The following is a 22,458-nucleotide window of genomic DNA, read 5'->3' as shown; positions in this document are numbered from 1 at the left end:
AGAGTATTCTTGGCTGAGGAAATGGCTAGTGCAAAGACCCTAAGACAGGGGCTATGTTCAGACAACACCAAGAGAGGCACAAGCAACACAGGAGGTCAACTAGATAGGGGAGAGTCTTGTAGGTTAGTATGAGTCCTTTGACTTTTATTGTAAGGGGGAATGGGGAGCCAATGCCTCCCCACTGTCTGACTCTATCCCCTTTTCTCCCAATCCCATTCAATAATATTATTAATTAAAAGAATTATTGCCAGTTTGATGCTGTAATGTGGTATTTCATTGTTAGTTTACTTTCATTTTCATAATAGGGAAGTTGAGTATCTTTTATGTTTGTTGTCTATTTGGAATTGCTGTTTCTGGATGGCTTCTTTATATTCTTTGCCTATTTTTTCACTGGGTTGTATTTGGTATGTGTATTACTATTAGTAAAATAGTAATTACTATTAGTAGTAATAAAGTTTTACATGTTATAGGCATAACAGAATTTACCTGCTATTTGAATATTTATCTTTTGACTTAATTTGGGGCATCTTCTGCCATAAAATTAAATTTTTGTATAGATAAAAATTTTAAGTTATTTCTCTTATAGCTCTTAGGTGTCCTGCCTTGATCGAAAGGTCTTTACAAACCCTAGGTTGTACAAAAAGTCTCTTAAATTTCTTTTTTAAATGTTTATAGTTTTTTTCTTTTGGATGTTTAATTTAACTGTATATAGTGTTTGTAAAAAACATCCTTTTTACATTGATTAAAAGAGTAACATTGTCATATTAAAATGAAGAGCATTTTTTTTTGACAGTTGCCTAATGATTTATTCATTCTCTTTTGTGAAGCTTACATTGTAGGCATGTTTAGGCTAAATTTTTTTTTCTTCTTTTTCTTTTTGAAGGAGCGTTTTTTTAGGCTAAGATATACTACACCATATCCAAAAGCTGGTAAGAATGATGTGAAAGGGATGGATTCACAGATAAAGATAGGAAATACAGCAGGGCGCCAGTTACTAAGGAAGCTAGAGAACTTGGAATCCAGAGAACAAAGGAGAGGGTTTGGGGTCACCACACGTGAGAAACTGGGGGTATGGGCAAAGTCAAAGGCCGCTTGGTAGATTTGCCTGGGGGGAGATAAGCAGGCCTTGTTTAAGAGCTTCTTTTCCCAGGGAAGTCAGAGCATCATTGACTCCTGGGAAAGAGGGTCAGGAGGGAAAAGTGGGTGGAAGAGGTGCGTGGATTTGAGCAACGGGGAATGTGGGAAATCATATTATTTATTGCAGAGTGGGAATAAAAAATTAAGAGTGTAAGAGGATTAGCAGGAGAATTAAGGGCTCAAATAGATTTTTGTATTAATGGGTTTAAAATGAGAATTCTTGGGAGGTTATATAAAATTTTTGTGAGCAAAGGCAGCTGATAGGATGAATTTGAAGTTTTTAGTAAACTTTATTTTAGTTTCTTTTTCTAATACTTTCAAAATATTTAAGCCAAAAGCTTTGTAGTTTTCTTATTTGTACTTTAAAATCAGTTACATAAACTTTTTACCTAATACTTATTAACACTTTAATTTTCTTATTTCTTATTAATACTTTCAGACCATTAAGTCAAAGCTTTAAATATCACAGACTGATTAGATGTTGCTATTAATGAAATTACAGGAGTGGTTATTTAATTATGGTTGGTTATCAAAAGATTAGGTGGTGGGCTAGATGTTAAATGAATCAGGGTCATTAATTCAGACCTGATGAACGCCACTGGAACAAAAACCAAGGGTATTTTCTGGAATGGTGTCAGCACCTTGTCATTATTACTTCATTTCTCCACTTTGTAGTGCATCAGTCATTCATTCAACAAATACTTACTCAGCACCTATTATGTGCCACGCACTGTTCTATCTGCGGAGGGTACACACGTGAACAAGACACAAGGTTCCTGTTTTCCTGGAACTTATGTTCTAATACAGGAATATAGACAATAAAAAAAAATAATATTAATAATAATAACAGCTAACATTTAGCAAGTATTGTTTGCTGAGTTTTAAGCACTTTACAAGTATTCATTTAAATCTTACAGCATTGTATGGTAGAGACTAGAATTATGTTCATTCTGTACCTGAGGAAACTGAGGCACAGAAAAGGAAAATAACCTGCCTAAGGTCACAGAGCTACAGAGGGCAGAGCTGGAATTTCAAACCATGAGAGTCAGGCTGTAGAGCTCTTTCTCTTAATGACTTTGCTATGCTTCCTCTAAGACAAGAAGAATGGCAGTAAACAATGAACAGAGTAAGTTCAGGATAGTTTAGTATATGAAAAAATAATAAAGGGTGATGTGACGGTACTTTTGTGTTGGAGGTGAAGATGTAGATACGAGGGAAAAACTCATGGAGGTGACATCTGAGCTGAGACCTGAAGGATGGTGATCTGTTATCGTGGGACACAGGCAGCAGAGCAAAGACAGCACGGTGGAATCTTTCCCTGTTTGTGAAGCAGAAATGCCCAGCTGGCTGTAGCTGGGGCTTAGTAGGTGAGAGTGATTGATTGGAAGTGAAGTCAGAGATAGTCAGGAACAAGAGCCCATGGGGCCTCTGGTCACATTAAGGAATTTGATTTTTTTTATTCTAAAATCAGTAGATTTTTATGCAGAGAAGCAACATCACCTGATTCATAACCTTGAAAGATCAGTCTCACTGCTATATTGACTTTAGGACAAAAGTGGAAGCAGGAACAGCTCCCCTCCCACTAGAACTTAGGCTTCTTTAAAAATACAACTTTTAACCAACAATACAAATACAACCTTTGCTTTGAAGACTAATATTTTTGCAGGAATGGTACCTTTATAAAGATCGTGGTTGCCCCCGTATATATTTGTTCTTTCTTCAAATCCAATTACATGAAAATCCTAGTTATTCAGCCCAACTCTCTAGGCTCGCTGGGTCTAGCTCAGCAGAAACGAAGCAGGAGCCGGTGGTTCAGCTGGGCGCAGTCCTTTTCTACGCTCTCTGTCGCTAGGCGGGGATGTGGACGCTCTGTCGGTAGCCGGAGATGTGGAGTCGGCTACCCGGAGCTTTCTGTCCACGAGAGAGTCTAGCAGGGAGTCGGGGATGAAAACGACGGAAGAGACCTCCAAGGTACAACGCCGCGCTTAGAGTCCACTCTGAAGCACTGGTGTCAAAAGGCTGCCCACTCGAACACCTAGGCTCGGCCCCACCCCGTCGTCATGCCAACGTACACATTGGCCTCCGCGGATTGGTGGCTGCCTCCGACTATGACGTGCCTCCGACTATGACGTGCTGTCCGAAGAGCCCGGGGTCCAAGCTGACAAGGAGTGGGGAAAGCTCAGGGCTGGGAGGGCTCCCTGACCAGGGTGGGGCTGGGGGACAAGGCATCCAGACCCTGACAGCCATTTCACTGAACACCACGGGAAAGTTGGCAGCATAACTGACTCCTGCACCTGTGAAAATGCAGGTCTGTGTTTCAAAGCAAATAAAAAAGCATGACCATCTGAGGGAAAGATAGAAGGGAAGTGATTACAAAACATAGATTAATTAACCATCAGATAACACGCCAAGTAATAAGTATCAACACATGGAGATAAAGGAAAACAATTAAGTCAGTGGCTTGTAACTGCTTCCCAAACTTGTCAGGAGGTCCCCCTCCTTCCTGGTTACGGCCAGCGGAACGCTGCTCCATATCTGGGACCTGCTCACGCTTCTCTCTGCCCTGTGCTTGCAGCTGCCTCAGCCCAGGCTATTCCTTGTCCCGGAGGGAGTAGGGGCTGGCCCCTGCCACAGGCTGTGCGCAGTTTGTGGGTGCCAGGAGGAGACAGCACTTGGGGGTACCATGGGAGTTCTGAGAGCCCCAAGACTTATGCTGGGGTTGTTAGCCTTGGACAGTGTTACCGTGAAGTCCTCCAAAACCCCATGTCCAAAACCCCCACTTGAATGGAGTTGTCCCAATATTGTTACAGCTTTGCTCCTTCCACTGGCAATTTAACTGCCAGAAGGGAAGGGCCAGAGAAGGTTCTGGAAGGTGGGCAATAATCTTTGTCAGAACACCTACATCTGGAGTCGGTTCTGCTGGTTCCCTGTTAACCCACTGTGTGGCCTTGAACAAGTTAGTTAACTTTTCTGGGCCTCAGTTTCCCCTCAGTAACACAAGGGTTTTACATGATGATCTTTCTGACAGCAGGAGTCATGCAACTCAGGAAGGTTTCTTGTCTGCTCAGCGGATGAGGCCCAAAGCGGACAGTGCCCAGGAGGCAGACCACCCTTCTCCTCCTCAAAGGACTGAACAAACCACGTGAGGTATAAGTGTCACCTGAGGATCCCCCTAAGCTGGTCGCCACGTCATCATCCCTGCACCCCTCACTCCCTCACCGGCGTCCTTCCAACCAGCAGCAGGAGGCTGCCTGCCCATGGGGGTTACTTCTCTCAGCTTCCAGCCGGGGAACAAGATGCTCTGAGGCTTGGCAGTTAGAGCCCTGACGTCCTCCCAGAACTCCTAAGCCCACTGGTCTTGGTGTAGATGAGGACAGCCTCAGAGAGGTGACGTGACATGTGTCAGCTTTCACACATGCGGGGTCGGGGCTTGGAGCAAACTACTTTGCAACTGGGCTTCACACCACCTTTTCACAGTAGTTTGTGGGGGAAAATTTAAAAATGTGTAACACCCAAGGATTCAAAGTGTTGGGCCGCATAGTAACAGGAACAGGCCGGTAACTAGACCCCGGGTTTCCTGGATTTGAGACCCATATTCCTCCTACTACGATTTGTTTGTTCTGGAAAGAAATAGCACCTCCTCCTGACCTTCAGACACTACTCAATAGAGGACTTGGGGGGGTCCTTGTTTATACCAGGACAGTGATATGAACTTAAGCAGGGGGAGCACTGCACTGGGCTGGAAAAGCTGGGCTCAAGTGCCAGCTCCACAGCTGGGTGACAGCTGAGTGACAGCTGGGGGCCTTCGCTGGGTGGCTTAGGGGGTGACAGTGAAATACTTGGTTGGGGGGTTCAGCTGGGTGGCTTAATGGGTAACTCAGCTGAGTGGCTTAGCTGGGTGACTGGCTGGGTGGATTATCTGGGTTGCTTAGTGGGCAACTTACTTGATGACTTAGCTGGGGGTTTAGCTGGGTGGCTTAATGGGTATCATAGCTGAGTGGCTTAGCTGGGTGACTTAGTAGGTGACTTGGCAGGGTGACTTGGCTGGGTGGCCTGGATGGCTGACTTGGTGACTGGCCAGGTGACTTAGTGGGTAACTGGCTGGGGGACTTGGCAGACACTGAACCCTTCTATGCTTCCTGCTCTCACCTGTCCAGCAAGGACAAGAATACCCGTCTTCACTGACTTCACTGGTATATTGTAAGGAACCATCAGAAGCATAGACATGAAAAATATTTAAAAATATAAAAATACTGGTCCAACGTAAAGATTTGTTACTGTTAGGGGTTTTCCAGACTGTGCTTAATGAGGACTGAAAAGATTCCGGAAGTGGAGTTTTCCTGCGATGTTCAAATACTCAGCAAATGTAAGCATCGCTGCTGCTGTTCGCTGGGTGGGCCAGCGCGGAGGTGGGGACGGACGTGCTCAAGGTCAGCGGCCTGGTCTCAAGGGCAGAGATCCGACTTCCTCGGGGCCTTCTCCCCAAGTCTTGGGACTGCCCCTCATCCTGTTGATGTGCTGCGGGCAGGCTCCCAGCTGGGTTCGTTTGCCTGTGGAACCCCTTCTGTTACAATCCCACTTATCAAAACAGCTTCCATTCATCAGAAAGGGCAACTCTGCATAATAAATTACACTGGTGTAATCAAATATTTTCATTGATTGAATTAGATTTAATTGGCTGTCCCTAAGACTGTTCCCCTCCTTCGCAGCAGAGCTGGCTGCCCCCTGCTAACCCCCTCCTTTCCTCTGTGCCAGGAGCAGCTCCTGAAGCATCCAGACCATGGGGGAGGCCTGGCCTGAGACCCCCCAGTTCCTGACTACATGGGGTATTTGGTTGGAGCACTGGCATGGGTACCTAGATGCTCTGCTATCACAGCACTCAGAGATCCTTCCGTATTGGTGCCTACAGAGTGTTTACCTATTTCCTTTTAATAGCTGCAAAGTGTGCTTTTCCATGGATGTAACATACTTGATTTATCTCCACTAGCGGAACACCTTTGGGTGGGATCTCAGCTCTTCATTCACTTGAACAAGTCATTCTATTCTTGAGGCTCAAATCACTCTTCTGCAACAAGAAGGTGAACCTGCTGTGCCTACCTGACAAGGCGGGCGCTGAGCTAGAAGAGCAGTAAGCCTGCCACAGCATCATTTCACTTAATCTTCGGAGCAACCTACAAAGGAGGAGTTATCACCGCTGGATACAGAGGAGGAGGCCGAGGCACAGAGAGTTGAATGTAATTTGCAAGGTCATGTCACGGGTAAGTGACACAGCTGGGTCAGGCCTCAAGCAGACACGTATGTCACAGGTAAGTGATGCAGCTGGGTCAGGCCTCAAGAGGACACATGTGGAAACAATTGGGTGTGGAAAAGCCCCATGAGACAAGGCTCGCTATGGCCATAGGGTCAAGGACCAAGCAGGTGGCATGCCCAAGGGAGCCCTGGCTGCCCACTGATCCACCTGCTGACACCTCATTCTTCCCTAGACGGAGCAGAAGCCAGGGTGGCTTGGGGTTCAGTAGGAGGTGGCTTCGGGTTCAGTAGGAGGTGGCTTCAGAGTCCACCCTGGGCCTGCCTGTGGGGCCCCCGCTGCCTTCTGTGATGCTCTCACTGATGTCCTTACCTCCCTGCTCTTTCTCTGCTCTTGGCTCATGACTGTACCCCCCAGGGCTCAGCCCAGTGTGCAGCACAAGACAGGTGAGTAATCAATGCATGTTGTATCCGAACAATTAGGCAAGGAACAACATTAAGGAAGCCAACCTCTGGCTGTGAGCAGGGCAGATGTTCAGCGGAGGAGAGCAGATAGAGCCAGCTGGTGAGAACTTCTCGCCACGGGCCCTCCTACCTCAGGGCCGTGCGCTCTGGGGAGGTGACCAGAGCAGGGTCTCCAAGACTCTTCCATTCCAGGGATTTGGGAGTCACAAGCTAGGATGCAGGAAAGCAGGGCCTCATCTGCTGTGAGCACAGCTGCTGTGAGCAGCATGTCCTTCTCTAGGGTGGTGTGTGGCCTAGGCCTGGGCTGCCGTGTCCCCACTCAGAGCACGGAGAGATGACCTCCTGGGAATCTGCACCATGCTCCAGCAAGGGGCTGGCCTGGGCCCAGGGCAGGGCGCCCGATGCTACAGCCTTGGACCAAGTTCAGCCCACTGCCTGTTTTTGTACAGCAGGCACTCAGGTGCTCTTATACACTACCGATGGCTGATATTCCCGCAACAGCTGCATTTCGTAGTTGTGAGAGAGAACACATGGCCCGCAGAGTCTGAAATACTGTCTGACCCTACCTGGCTGAGCCTGGCCTAGAAAGAGGCCCAGGTACTCCATCCTCTACTGCAAGTGTCTCCAGCCCTGACTACCTCTTCTCACTCACCGTGTCTTAGTATAAGGGCAGCCCAGGCACGGTGATATTCAAATATTGAACAGCTGGTGTTCAGTTCAGAGCAGAGGCATCTATCCTCTGCTGCCACCCCTGATTCCAGAGGCCCGAGCAGCAGGGGCCACTGCAGGGAGGTGCAGCCTCACTCAGGCATGCTGAGGGGCAGATGAGGAGATGGACAGGAACATGGTGCAGGAGAGGCACGTGCGGCCGCCCAGCCTCTGCCTTCCTGACTTCGGTGATGACAGCAAGGCATGCAGGTGCTTTGGCTGCAGCCCTGTAAACTTCCTAGGTCAGACTCTGAGCCTGAGCCTGGACACAGAAACGTCAGGCAGCACTGGCCTGGCTGAATGAGACCTGCCCAGCCTCCCCCAGGAGGCCCCCCTTTGCCTCCTCATGCAGCCCGACCTCCTCAGGCAGAGGAGAGTGGCTAAGTGTTGGCTAGAGGGAAAATTGCCCAGGATGCCTTAAAGCACATTCCAGCCATGACCCACAGAATAATCTCTTAAAAAATAAATCCAGCTGGAGACTCAGCTGAAAACAGCTTCCTAAAAACTGCAGGAGAAATTGGACACTTCATTTCAGGGACAAAATAACTGGGCAGATGAATCACCAGGAAAAGGACTCAGTTCAGCAACTCCAATCCAGGCTGGGGTTGCTGAGGCTCACCCAGGGGTAGGGCTCCTGGGCCTTTTCTTCTTCTCCTCAGGTAGGACTAAGAAAATGCTGTGCAGGAAAATGGCCAAGTGGCAGATGCCACAGGAGGTTAAACCCTGTCCTGGAATGAACTTGACTTCAAAATTCTCCCAATGGCCCACGTTCTCTGAGCACTATCTCTGGTCTATCCTGGGGGTATCAGCCCCTAACTGTTTTCTTGACAATTTTTAAATCTGCAAGACCCAGCCTCCAAATGCTGTTTTGATCTAAGAGGAAATCTCTGGTACTGTCATTTTCCTGGTCTGGGTCTTCTGTGGTTATTAGCCTAAGTAACAGCAGTGACTGTGCTTCAAACATGAACAGGACTGCACACACAAACATTCATCCAGGGCTGCACTTGGCAAATGCCTTCTCCAAACTATCTTGTTCAATCCTCATGACATCCCTGAGAGATATATAATTCTGTTTTCCCCATTTCACAGTTGGGAAAATCAAGGATGCTAAGACTTGCATATCTTTTCCCAAACTACACATTAGCAGATGGCAGAGCTGCACAGTGAGTCTTCTTACTCATGCATGGGTGTGTGCCTCACCAACCACAAACCTTTCTCTCCAAAACTTAAATCTCTTCCAGGAACTCTCCTGAGAGGCAGGCAGCATGGCATTGTGGACAGAACATGAACTTTAGAAATTAGGATCTTTGTTACCTACCTACACTTGCCTTAGTTTGGATTCTGTGGCATGGAGCTGATATATGTCTACCTTGCCCTGAGCTTGTAGTGAAGGTCCTTAGCCCATGTGCTCACCCATGCCTAGCCAGTTCCCTCAACCCTTGATAATGTGTGCACTCCAAATCGGTCATTTGATAAAAGCACCCCATACTCTGGCCTTCTCAGCCACCTGATCAAGACAAGAAAATACTTCTTCTGCAGTAAGTGAAATAAGTAGGATAACCAGAAAAAAGAACAGGAAAAATTACAAATATCGTATTTTTAAAGGTATCAATATTCCAGACAGAAAAGAACCCTGCCAAGTGAGCTGACAGTCACATGTTGTTTCCCCAGTGGGCTTTGGATTCTGGGCTTGGATCAGTGCAAGGGCTTGGCCTCGCTGCTAGAGGAATGAATAACTACAAGAGTTTTCATTAGCTGTGCAAGGCTGAAGCACAAGTTGGGTATGTGAAATACCTTAAACACACAACTGGACATTTTCTGAAGTCAGGGATGGAGACTAAGGAAGCAACTCAAAGCATGGCCTAAATCTTCTAAAGCCAGAATGAAGTCCCCTGAAGACTTGCTGTACTCAGGAAAGAAAGGCCCACCACAGGAAGAGGGCCTGCCTCAAAATCACTACCCATCTCCCCTTCAAGACGTTTGTATCCTTTAGTATTTCTTTCAGTTTAGTCTGCTAGCAACACATCCTCACAATTTGCGTCAGAAATTCCCTTTATCTTTGCAGCTATATTTGAGGGATTTGGATATAAAATTCTGGGTTGATATTTCTGTTTCTCCTTTCAATTCTATAAAATGTTGCCCTGTATGTGGCAGGTCTATTTGCTCCAACTGTTTTCAAGATTTGGTAATCTTTGATTTTTTAGGAGTTGACTAGGATTTGCCAGGGTGTGGTTTTCTTTGTATTTCTCCTGAGGAATTTTTGGTCTTCTTCGATCTGTACATTTATGTTTTTCTTCAAACTTACGGTATATTAGTCTTGGTTTTATGTGTTGCTGTGATATGAGTCTATAGAAAAGCAAGCCCCTCTAACTGGCATATTGTTTCGTCAGAAGATCTTTGCTGCTATGCCATCATTACCTCCTTTTTAGAGACTCCAATCAATGGCACTCTGTTTTTTTTTTCCATTTATTTTTCCTCTCTGTTCTTCACATGGAATAATTTTTATTGAACTGTCTTCTAATTCAGTGATTAATTCTTTTTTCTTCAATGTCCAATCTGTTATTTAGCCCTTTTGGTGAATTTTTTTTTATTTAAGTCACCATGTTTTTAGTCCTGAATGTCTTTCTGAATCTTGCTTGTAATTTCCACTTATTTGCTGACAGTGCCTATCTGTTCACTCATTAAAATTAATTTTTAAAAAGTCCCTTAACATACTTACAATAACTGCTTTGAACGTTTTGTCTACTAAACCCAACACATGAGCTATCCCAGTGTAAGTTTTTACTCATGGACTTTATTTTTTGCCAGTGAATAGAGTTTTCCTGTTTCTTTGTTTCTCTAGTAATATTTTATTATACATGAGTACTGTGATCACACATTATAAAATTCAGGATTCTGTTATGTTCTTCTGAAGAGTAAATTTTTGTTCTAATAACTAACTCAATTATAGGTGAACTGCCTTAAACACCATCTTGGTGTCATGTGTTGTTGTGATAGGAATCTATAGAAAAGCAAGCCCTCTAACTGGTAGAACTCGAACTCCAAATCCAAAATTATTTTTAAATGTTTAATTACTGTTAGCCTTGATTCTAGAGAGTGGTCCTGCCTCCAAAGCTGTGGCCCCTCCAGTGTTTCTGCCAGATTCCTGGGCATATGAGTTATCTCTACTCTGGCTAAACTCTAGCATCTCTCAGCACTGTTGAACTCCAGTACCTTCGTTCTATCCTCAAACCCATAGCAACTGCTCTGTGGCAGACTTCACGTGGACTCACCCTGCCCACAGCGTCCCAGCCTTTGGGAATGAGCTCAGAAAAAAATCCCTGCACAGATTTCTGCCACCTCTGAATGTAGGTCTCTCTGCTCTAGTCCTTTGTGAACCAAGTCTTATTAGAATGACAATCCACACAAAATTCAGCTTATTTCACTATTGAAGAGATAATCTTTCCCCCCTTCTACCTAAAAGAGGCAAATGAACTGTAAGTAGAGGAATACAACATCACCTAGAATCTGTAAAGCTCTTTTATACATAATATGTGGTACACAATGAAAAATCACTAGACAGGCAAAGAAGAAAACAAAATGCCAACTCATTAAGAGAAAAAGCAGACAGACCAGTGGATCTGGTATTAGAGTTAGCAGCAAAAACTTAAACCTCTGATTAAGAATGTTATAAATAGTAGAAAAGAGCAACAATATAGATGACAGAAGGGGATTTTGACATGTATAATTGGAACCAGTCAGTAAGTGAAAAATGCAATATTTGAGTAGTAATCAATTAAGTATTGGTTATTCAATCGGTACATTTAAAGTCATATTGAATATAGCCAAATGCAAAGTTAGTGAACTTTAAGAGAAATCAAAGGAAAGTACACAGAAAAATAAATGGAGAATGCGTCCATAGATCAGGACATGCAGGACGCACTCCATAGGTTTAGAATGAGTATAACAGGGGCAGCAGAATGACAGGCGTGAAGATATGTGGCAGGAGCAATTTTCAAAGAAATCACGGTTGAAAACTGATAAAAGATAACAACTCACAGATTTAAGAAATCAGCAAACCTCAAGCAGGATAAATACCCAAAAGTGTACACCAGTAGGCATATTATAGTCAAACTGCTGAAGAAGAGAAAAGAGAGAGTGGGAGGGAGAGATCTTAAAAATAACCAGGGCTTAAAAAATTACCTTCAAATAAACTATAATAAGAGCTGACTTCTCAAAAGATTGAAATAAAAAATAATAGAGTGTTATTTTTAAAACATTGTAAGCAAAAGATGTGAATCCTGTAAAATTGAAGATGACTTTTTTAAAAGTCTTTGGATAAATAAAATATGAGCAAAATAATGGCTAGCAAGCCTTAACTACAATCCATACTAAAAAGCATTATCAATTGGAAAGGAAATGTTCTAGGTGGAAATACAGAATCACATGAATGAAAATAACTGGAAAGTATAAATATATAGTTCAATTAAAATGAATATCACCTGTAGAAAAAAATAATATTAATGGCTTGTACAGTTTCAAACATATGTAGAATTAAAATGAATAATAACAATAATAATAAAGCAAAAGGAACCAGGGGTAAATGGAATGAAAATATTCTAAAATTCTAGCACCATCAGAGAATTGCTAAAAGCATCATTTTTATTTTATGTTGAGAGGTCAAGGATGTACGTTGTACTATCTATAGAAACTATGAAAAAATAATAGAAGATATGCATTACAAATTAATTTTTAAAAATGGGATGATAAAAGTATCAGATTAATTTAATGAAACTCAGGAAAGGAGCAGAAAATTTAACATAAACTTGTTTGTTCAACTAGGAAGTTAATAGTAACATGGTAACTATAGGCCCACTCAAGTCAGTGATGACATTAAATGTAAATGGAGTGGTGGTAATATTCTGTTTCTTGATCTGCGGGCTCATTACCTAGGCGTGTTCAGGTTGTAAAGACGTAAACTTATGATTTGTACATTTTTCTGCTTGGATTTGTATCTTATGTATCATTTAAAAGGTATTTTTCAGCATTCTGGAAATGCCTACATTCTGGAAAGTTATATTCCAAAATGACAAAGGCAATGAGATATGGGCTTATGAAAGATACTTACCCTTTTATTTATGTGTATTTTATAATGTTATAATAATTTAAACCTTCGTTCTTTGCATAATTACCAAAAATTTAAACATACTTTAAAAACAATAGAAAATAAATAAATACAAAGAAGGTAGACCCAAAGTCTGTCCCTGGCCCCTCCCCTAAGCATACCACTCTTGACATCTGATGCTGGGTGTGCGTGCAACACCCCCCACCCCACCCCTGCAGCTGTCAACACACCTGCGTTTCAAGTTCAGGGCAAAAACTGAAATAAAATAGGTCGGAAATAAAGGATTCTTAATTATTAAGGGCCCAGAAGGCTCTCGTAAGCCTGTAATTTTTCTTCCCTCCTTTATTATTCCCCCAAAATCTAGTAGATGGCTGAGCAGCACTGCTGTTCAGAGGGCCCACCCTCTACTAAAGGCCCAATGCAACAGGAGCAGCTGCAGGCCCTGGTCTCATGGCTTGAGTTCTGGGTGGGGCCACAAAGCTGGGCAATGGGGAAAGGCAGAGAGCTTTCTTTGCCCTTTCTTACTGGCTTGAAAGTATTGCAAATTCTTTACAATGTCTCACAGAAGAATGACTCAAACTCAGTACCAGTGGCTGGGGTATCTGGAGTTTTCTTCAGCACAAGGACGGGATTTAGCCCAAGGTAGATGCATGTTTCTTTTGGTCCAATTCCTTGGAGCAAAAACACTGATGTCAACACACTGCAGAGATCAAAGTGCAGTACTTGGCATCCAGGGACAAGTGTGGGCATTGAGGCTGCCTCCTGGGTAATCAACATCAAAGAAACCTCCCTGCCACCTCTCTCTTCCTCCAAAGATCCTTGCCAGCATGCTTGTGTCCATTTGAACAGCTAGGTGAGGGGAGAATGTGAAGAGATGGGAGGAAAAATTTGCATGTAGACACACCGTGGGCACCCCAAACCCAACACATTCAGGACTAGACTCATCACCGACTCCCAGCCCACCTGTCCTTCAGTATCCTTTACAACACTCACCCAAACTGGGGACCTTGGAGCCACCCCTCCTGGCCCCCATGGGCCTTTGTTGCCACAGCTGTCACTGAGATTCACTTCAGTCTGTGTCTTCTGCTCCCCAAAACCCTCACTACGTACCTGTCACACTGACCTTCACCCCCACACACCATCTGTCATGCTGGTCCCAAGAAATCTCATTACACGTGGTCTCATGTGGCCAGCCGGGAGGAGATCAGCCCTTCAGCGCTACAGAAAGGGCTTATCACTTGGCTTCTCCCCCACAAGCACCACCAACCTCCCTTCCTGCTCTTGTTCCCCATGCACAGCTACACAGAATTCTCTTTAACACTTGGAGGACCATATTCCTGGGCACCTCCCTCCACCTCCTCCTTCAAGACCAAGCATAGATGCCCATCTTCAGAGAAGCCTTCCTTTCCCAGGTCAGATCTCTTGCTCTGACTCCGTAAAACTGCACATTCTCTTCTTTACAATCAACTTTTAAGCATGTACTACATGTGAAATATCATGCTAAGTGCCTTGTATAGCTCATCTAATTTAATACCTACAATTCTGCAATCCAAGTAACATAGTCATCCCTATCTTTCTGATGAAGAAAATGATCCATAAGTTAAAATATGTATTCAAAGTCTCTAATCCAGACTTGACTCAGACTGTAATGCAGGGCTATGCGAGTAGCTCCCAGAGCTCCACGCAGTTTGTGTGCACAGGCTGTGAGATTCCTGAGGCTGGGGATGGGCCATGCCTCACAGAGGAGAAGCTCAGTCCTTATTGATGAAAACAGTGGTAATCCTGCTTTATTTACTGAGGGCTAGTGAATAGGCTGAAGCAGTATACAAGGTGTCTCCTGTCTTCCTTTTCTAAATGCCATCTGAGCAAACAGATTGCAAATATCAAAATGTACTGAGTCCTCATCAAGGGGCTGCAGACACAGAGATGACCAAACGTGGCCCTGTCCTTGAGGAGCTCTGTTCATGTAACAATCTAGATAGAGGGTTGCTGGAGAAGTGGACCAACACCCAGGGCTGTGCCCAGGAGGTGAGGCCTTGCATGCAGCAGGAATGAGGGCAGGAATGTGCCAAAGGCCACTGTCAGGGCTAGAATCTACCCTCACTTGCCCTGTCCTCCTGCCCCCTTTCTCCCTGCAGAAGAATCAGCACCCTTGAGTACACACCCAAGGAATTGTGTGGCTATGACATGCCAACGATGACAGCAGCCATCTGGAGCAGGGAGCCAGGCACCACGTGGAGGGTGTATGCTCCAAAGCCACACTCTGAGTGGGAACCCCTGGCTCCGTGGCTTCCCTGCTCTGTGACTTTAGGTAAGTTAATTAGCCTCTCTGGGCCTTCAGTTCACCTTTTCTAAGATGGATATTATAGTGTATTATAATAATAGTCTGGTTTGGAGGACAAAAAGTTGTTGTATGTAAGTTAGGCAGATAAGTCTCAGGATGTATCAAGTGCCACCCTAGTGTTTGTGTTTGGCATTTTTGTCCTTGATAAGGGTCCCTGTGCCATGGGGCAGTGTAGCCACACTGACGGGGTTAGAAATGGGTTTTCATGGTATGACTGTTTTAATGCCAGAATAGTGTTGACTTCCTTTTTCCTGCTTTTGCCTTCATGTTATGCTAAACTCCAGGAATCCCTGCAGCCCTTGGTCCCAATCCCCACCCAGGCACAGAGAAGGAAGCAGACACTCAAACCTAGAGACAGCAAGACCAGGACGAAAGCTGCCAGGCAAGATGTGTGGCCTAAGATACCTGAGGATGGAGAGAGGCAGGTGCACCCGAGACTGTCTCTCTCTCCATACGCCCCCCCCCACACCCATCAGAGCACTGATCCTTAGCAGCAATGTCCCAAAGTACCTGTCTCAGAACTTGCCACACCGTATCATCTTTCCCTGTTTCTGCCACTCGCCTATAGTGCCTTCAAATGCAGGGACTGTGTGGCTCTGCTTAGCCCTGGCCTTGACTGTGGTACCAGGAAAAGAATAGATACTCAATAAATATCAGATGAATGAATGAATGTATGAATGAATGAATTTTCAGGGTAAGATTGGAAAGATGAGACATGGAGCCACAAGGAGAAAAGTTAGCGGTGAGAGCTTATTGTCAGTAGCCGTGCAAAATGCCAGCACACGTCCAAGCACAGCAGTTTGGTGGGGGTGCATGTTACCAGTACCTACAACAGTCACTGCACAACATTAGATTCGATGTTTTACTGATTACTATCTTAATATAATTCAGTTTCAGTTGTGTTTAAAATATGTGCATTTACAACACAGTAGGATATTTACAATCCTTTATCTGGACACTTTGGGCCACAATTTTGAGGGGAAATCCATATATCAGGCACTTGGAAACCTATGAAGGTTCTGCATTTCAACAGGGAGAGGCTGCCAACCCAGAGATTGCTGGCTGCAGTCAGGCCAATGCTGGTCTCCATGCTGAAGCGCCCAGCCTGCCTTAGAGAGCATATCAGCACTTTTTACGGGACTGGGCAACAATAACATATGTCCCGGGAATTTGTGAATCACCTCACAGTCCAACTCTGAGGAACGAGGGACGTGTATCACTCATGCCATTTGCCAGCTAAGAAAAGCAGGGCTCAGGGAGCCATGAGTGCTAACTGCTATAAAGCTAGCAGCAGGTCTCCCGACTACAGATCCAGGACCTTTCCATCGTCCCCTTATCTAAGGCACAGCTGCAGAGACCTGCCAGGCTGCTGTGTGATTTCTGAGGGCCTGGCTGGAAAGAGAAACCAGAGCAAGCCTTTCTCCCTTTCTCTGTGTTCCTTTTATTGCCACCCATCAGCACAGCCCACAGGAGACACTGGCCAAAGGGCCCAGCAGACAGCAGAGTGCAGAGGACAGCAGGCCCTGAGAAACCGGCACCACCCCACAGCCAGCACAGGAGGCAGAGGGGCCTGGGGCCGGGGTGGGGGAACAAGAGCCCCCCAAGGCCCACAGGAGGGTGGGCTTCCCTGGTGGCCCAGGAGACCAGGCAAAGCTCATCTTGGACAGTGTGGACTTTCTAGGAGGAGGAGGAGCCCAGCAGAGCTCCCTGAGGAAGAAGAAAGGTCTAGTGAGGAGCAGGACAGAAGATTTCAGAAATGGGCACTCCAGGCAAAGCCTCTGTCTGAAGCCTGCCAGGGCCCTGTAACTACCCTCAGAGCTCAGGATCACACCGGGCCCAGCCTGGGGCCCAGAGAATCCTCTCACCTGCATAAAGAGCTTTGTCAAAATTTCTGTTCATTCACCCAACAAACATTCATGGAATGCCCACTCTGGCCAATCAGAGACTGGCCTGAGAGCTGTGGCCAGCGACAGCTGCCTGCACAAGGGGACGGGTGGCTGTGTTCCTGGGCACAACTGGCCCTATGGACCCCAGGCCTGCAGAGCTGGCAGTGAGGCCATGAGCCTGGAGGAGGTGCGCTGGGCCAGCCAAATGCCCTCCCCAGGGATCCAGAGGGCACTGCGGGGACACAGCTGCCAAGCAGGAGCCCAGCCCTTCCCAGCCTCCTAGTCACCTGCAGCTCCACCAAGGCCTGGTGGGTGCCCGGGGCCCGATGACATGGAGTCTAGAGATGACGCAAGCCCTCCCCAGGCCTTCCCTGGGCCCAGCCTCACTGACTCGTGCTGCACTGCAGAGAAATCAAAAAATAAAATGAATTTTTTTTTTTTAAGCAGGAGGAGGAGGGGGTAAAAAATAGCAGCACACAATTAGGGAGCTGCTGAAATTCTGTGCAAACTAATGAATACACCAGCCCTTGACAACTTCCCCCAACTGCTGCTGACAGGATAATTGTGCTTAATTTCTTAATTTTAATGCCGTTGTTGCATTTGGCTTCTGCTAATGAGATGTAAATATGTGTTGCAGGTTTGTGGTTTTGTTTAATTGCAGGGTCGCTAAACTATGATTGGCCAGAAGGTTGTGTCTTATTTATTTATTTTTATCTTTATATGCCCCTGAATGGCAAAGATAGTGAAGCTGGGGAGGGGAGGCGATGGCGTGGTGTTTACACCTTCCCTGCCCTCTCTCCTTTGGGGGGAAAGTTCAGGAAAGTCCTGAAGGCTGGTGATTTGGGGGATGGGAGGCAGGATGAAGAGGAGGGCTGCCTGAACCTTGTCTCTCCACGTGCCCTCATTGGTCACACACATTGATCTAAACAGGGACTGTCCTGTCACTGAGGAGGAGGAGCTGGGGCCAGACCAGAATGTGCTCAAGAGCACCAGGTAAAATTCAGACCAGAGCCACTTGCTAAGTGGCTAGGACACCGGAAGGGCTAGGGGGCGGAGGCTGCGACCAGGGATGGGGCCCTGAGGGTCGGCAGGAGGCCGTGTGAGGAGGGCGGCCAGGTGAATGAGGAAGCCCCGCCTGTCCCCGTCTCTGGGGGCAGTAAAGAGTGTCTGGTTGTGCCAACCCCAGCAGAGGCGGTGATGAGCCACCCTGGGAATCCGAGGCACCAGGGGAGGGTGCAAGGGCCTAGAGGCAAGCTGGGAGTCCAGAGAAGAGCAGGCATCTTGAAGGCTGGGGCCATGTCCCAGCTTGAGGGCAGCAGCTGAACTGGAGGCATTCCAGGCAGCACGCACTCTGCTCTCACCACCAGCCTATGGGGGAGAGGCTATCCTCCTCCTCATCTGACAGGGGAGGCGACATTCAAGAGGTCGGTAACTTGCTTAGTCCCAGAGCGAAGTGAGGTGACAGCAGGGACCTGTTGCGGTCTGACTGCAAAGTTCATGCTCTGCTCTGGGCCACCTTCCTCCATCCACTCCGTCAGCCTGCCTCTCCCGATGCTGACCCCCGCAGAACTGAGGCCCTGCCCCTGGGCAGCTCACCCCCGGAGCAGCCATGGCTGCAATCTGAGGCACCAGAGCCAGGCGTGGATCACAGGCTCCCTGGGCTTACAGGTCCTTCCCGTGGCAGGCATGTGCCTGGTCATCGGACACAGCTGGGACGCCCCCCGCACCAACCTGGCTCTGGGAGCGGGTCTCCTGCAGCTATCAAACGGGGTCCACATCCCTCATGAGCAGCTGAGTCGTCCATTACGTCTGCTTTAGTCTTTGATCCACGGTTTCGAATGGGATCTCTTCACATTCTCTCAGAACTTCACATCCAGAACAGTCATTCAGCTACTGAAAGGAAGACTCCTGGTGCCCCCCAGCTTTCTCTTCATGGAGACGAACAATCCCGATTGCCTTCAGCCCTTCCTTCTCACGCGCGGAGATGCTTTGCTGATGCCCCTTGAGTCTGGGCAAAGCTGCCGACCCCTGATGGACACTGCTTAGTCAGCGTCAGATAACAAAAGTATTCTGTTACTTCTTGGTCTTAACAAGGAATGATGCTTAGAAATTGGCCACACACCTCTTTGCAGCCCTCTCCCTGCCCATCACTACACCAGTCCCGCCTCCAGCCCCACCTCTGATACGCTCTCCACTGCCGGACCTGAAGGCTGGTGACTTGGGGGGTGGGAGGCCTTTTGTTCTCTTTTGGGCAAAAGAGCTGACAAACCATTTCCTCCAGATCATACCTTATTTGTTGTTATTTTGTGTGTATTGTTTTTCCCAGAGATATCTACATTTAGACTAAAAGCTTTACAGTCCAAAGAAATTAATCGCTGAAGGTGGAAGAATAACAAAATTCGTTTTAGGAAAATAATATTCAAAACGGTTCCGTGTCAGGGAGGGGCACTGCCGTCCCCCCAGGGCGAGTACATTCCAGTCTGCCAGCCCGGCATCGCCCCCAGTCTCCTCTTGGGGCGCCTTTTGTTTACTTCCGCGTTGTCTTCCAGGTGAACCTTCATTGTTAGCTTTTCTTCTTTACTTTTTGAAAGAATGCAGCAAGTCAGGAGACTCACCCTCCAGCCCCCACTCAAATGGCTAATGGAAGCCCGGAGAAAAGCGTGTCATGATGCTTCTCGGGCGCAAAGGCCCCGGCAGTGGAGGAAAGGTCGCCCTGGGACCCGCCACCTGAAGTTGAACACGGCACTGCACATTCCCGTGAGCGCTGGCCCACCTGTGCTTGACTCCTCCTAAGAACCCGTTCATCCCCACGTAACCCTGCCATCCACAGCCCTGAGGTCAGGACTTCTTTCATGACGTGGCTGGAAATGGGTGCCCAGGGGCTTGCAGCGCGGGTGGCTTGGAACATGGGCTCTGGCCCTGCCGTGGGAGCGGGCCCTGTTGCCAGGTGGGAAGAGCAGCTGGAGCCTGCCCTTGCCCTTCCAGGCAGCCCCGTGCTCCCCGGCACCCGCTGCTGTGTGTTCTGCCTCACAGTCCTCCTCTGGGCAACAGGAATGCCAGCCTCCACCTCAAAGTGTTTATACTGAGGATAAAATGAGACTGTGTTTGTAAAGTGCCTGGCTATAGCAGGAGGGTGTTAGAGCTAAGACTCACCCTTCTCCAGAGAAGGCCTCTGTTCTGTAGATAGTGTTAATGCCCTCACTCAGTCTGTGTCAAGCTTTGTGCAAAATAATTCCACATCACTGTTCCAATTTCGTCATCATCATTATAGAGGAACAACCTCACGAGCCCTTTCTGCTGTAAAGGGCCACACAGGGTCAAATACAGTCGTAAACTCGGCAGGACTGTGATGTGCTGTACGAAGTTGGCTATCACTGTTTCTCCTGGTTTCTGGTCCATCCTTGTCCCTCTATTCCTCTTTATACATTGCCATTTTCAATCTTTTTTTTCTTTCCTTCCGTCAGCCCACCTTCCACCCCTACCATCTTTTCTCTGCTTTTCCCTGTCCTTGTTGTCTTCTACAACAGCTCCACTGGAATTGCCATGGTCCTGCTTGCTGAGGAGGTGAGCAGAATCTGGAGGTTGATTCAAGTACTCCTCCACAACACATGTGGTGGAAAAAATATTTCTTCATTGGTTTAATAATGATAATAGAAAACAATATATATGCCAATAAGAAAGCCAGTTAAACTCTTTGCAAATAAGATGATCTGTAACCAGCCAGGCAGCTGATGAGCAGCTCCGATGTATTTAGTGACTTCAGCCATCTCACTAAATGTCTGTGTCTCCCTTGGTTGTCTGTCTTTCCCAACTTGTGGCAAGAGAGCTTGGCTGGAAATCTGTAACCCTAAGCTACAGTTTCTGCCCTCTATTCCCATTTGGTTAGTTCTTCCATCAGTAGAGGCCATTGGTACATCTTTCCTCCCAGAACCCACCCTGGTTCAGGGACTGCAGACAACCCTGCATCCTGGCCTGCAGCCTCACCTGCCTTAGCTGAGCTTGGTTCCTCTGCCTCCCCAGAAGCTGCAGTGTGTTAGGAGACCTGCAGCTAGAGGGTTGCTGGAAGAGGCCAAAGACCAAGATCTGAGCCCTGGGGGTTCCACTCGCCTGTGCTTCCTTGAGGTGAGACCCCTCAGTTCTCTGGCCTTTAGTTTGTTCATCTACAAAAGGAGAAGGCAACAGATGATCTCAGAGGCCATGTCAGCTCAGACTGTCTGTGGTTGATGGTAGGAGCGCTCATAACAGGTTTGGAAAGGACCATTTTCAGGGTCAGCTTCTCCACCCTCTTGTCTGCACCAAACCATTGCACATGCTTCATAACCTGCCTGTTTTCTAAAACATTCACATAAATGAGCTTTTTAAAAATCTTGCATGTTTATTCCTTTAAAATCTCAATCTCCATGGTCGGGCTTCTACACAGACCCATGATAATGAAGAAAAAAGAGAATTATAATCCACTGACCCAACCTTCCAGCAGTACAATAAAATAAAGGCTTCTTAAAAGCTGTCCTGTTAGCCCAGATATCAGGCCCCCATGCAGCCCCCCTCTGTCCCTGGCTGATGGGCATTTGGGGAGCATTGAAGGGCGAGTCCCTTGGCAAGGGTGGGGCATGGAGTCAGGTCACACCCAGAGAGGGTCTGCAGCAGCAGGATAAAGTTGAGGCCAGGCGCATGTGGCAGTTCCAAGTCCAGTGCCGATGATAAGGAATTGGGCCTGCTAGGTAAACAAAGGCTACGGAAGTGGCAGATGAGGAGGTAAGATTTGTGGAAGAAAAGGGAAAAATAAATTCCAAATGAACAATGGGCGTAGGGCCTGGATTGTCCCTAGGACTTTAGTCAAAGTGACTATGGGGAGTTTTCCTCCACTCTTGAGGCATTTAAGGGGAATTCCAGAGGGGATTTGGTTGGGCATAGATTTACTTTTTCTTTTTTTGATTTTTCAGAGAAGAAGCCTTTGTCCTGGGTTACAAGACCCCCCTTTTCCCTAGACATCCTGAATGTCAGTCCCCAGGTCAACACGGAGAGCTTCCCTCCCAGGAAAGCCATGTGTTTGCTTCACCGAGTACCCACAACCTCCTGCCAATGTCAGACACAAAACACCACAATTCACCCTGGGTCAAAAATGCTGGAGATTTCCTTGCATTACACTGATGCATGAGCCCTGAACACCCATTCCTGGAGCCATTAGCAAGTCCGTGGAAATCCCCCTTGTCACTTACTCCGTTGCAGAATGGCTGCTTTTCCCTTCCCTGCAACAATGAATCAGCTGCCGGTTAGGTTTCCGGTGCTGTATTGGCTCCTATAAAGGTTTCTGCCTGGGTGTCTCTGCTCCATAAGGTATGATTCTCTGTATCTCTGTCTTTCCAATTATTAGGGCTGAATTTTGTTCTGTGACCTCAATTCTTTAATGGATCTTCCAAGCTGTGGATTGTCATTTAATTCAACTTTTTTCTTGTTATAAGGACACAAGTTATAATTTCCAAGCTCCTTACATTCCAGACCCAAAAGTAGAAGTCCTTTGATAATGTTCAAATTTTAGAGTTTTACATATACAGGGAATTTGTGAC

The sequence above is a fragment of the Manis pentadactyla genome, chromosome 13, assembly GCF_030020395.1.
Source record: "Manis pentadactyla isolate mManPen7 chromosome 13, mManPen7.hap1, whole genome shotgun sequence".
NCBI lineage: Eukaryota > Metazoa > Chordata > Mammalia > Pholidota > Manidae > Manis > Manis pentadactyla.
This window is presented reverse-complemented; position numbering follows the sequence as displayed.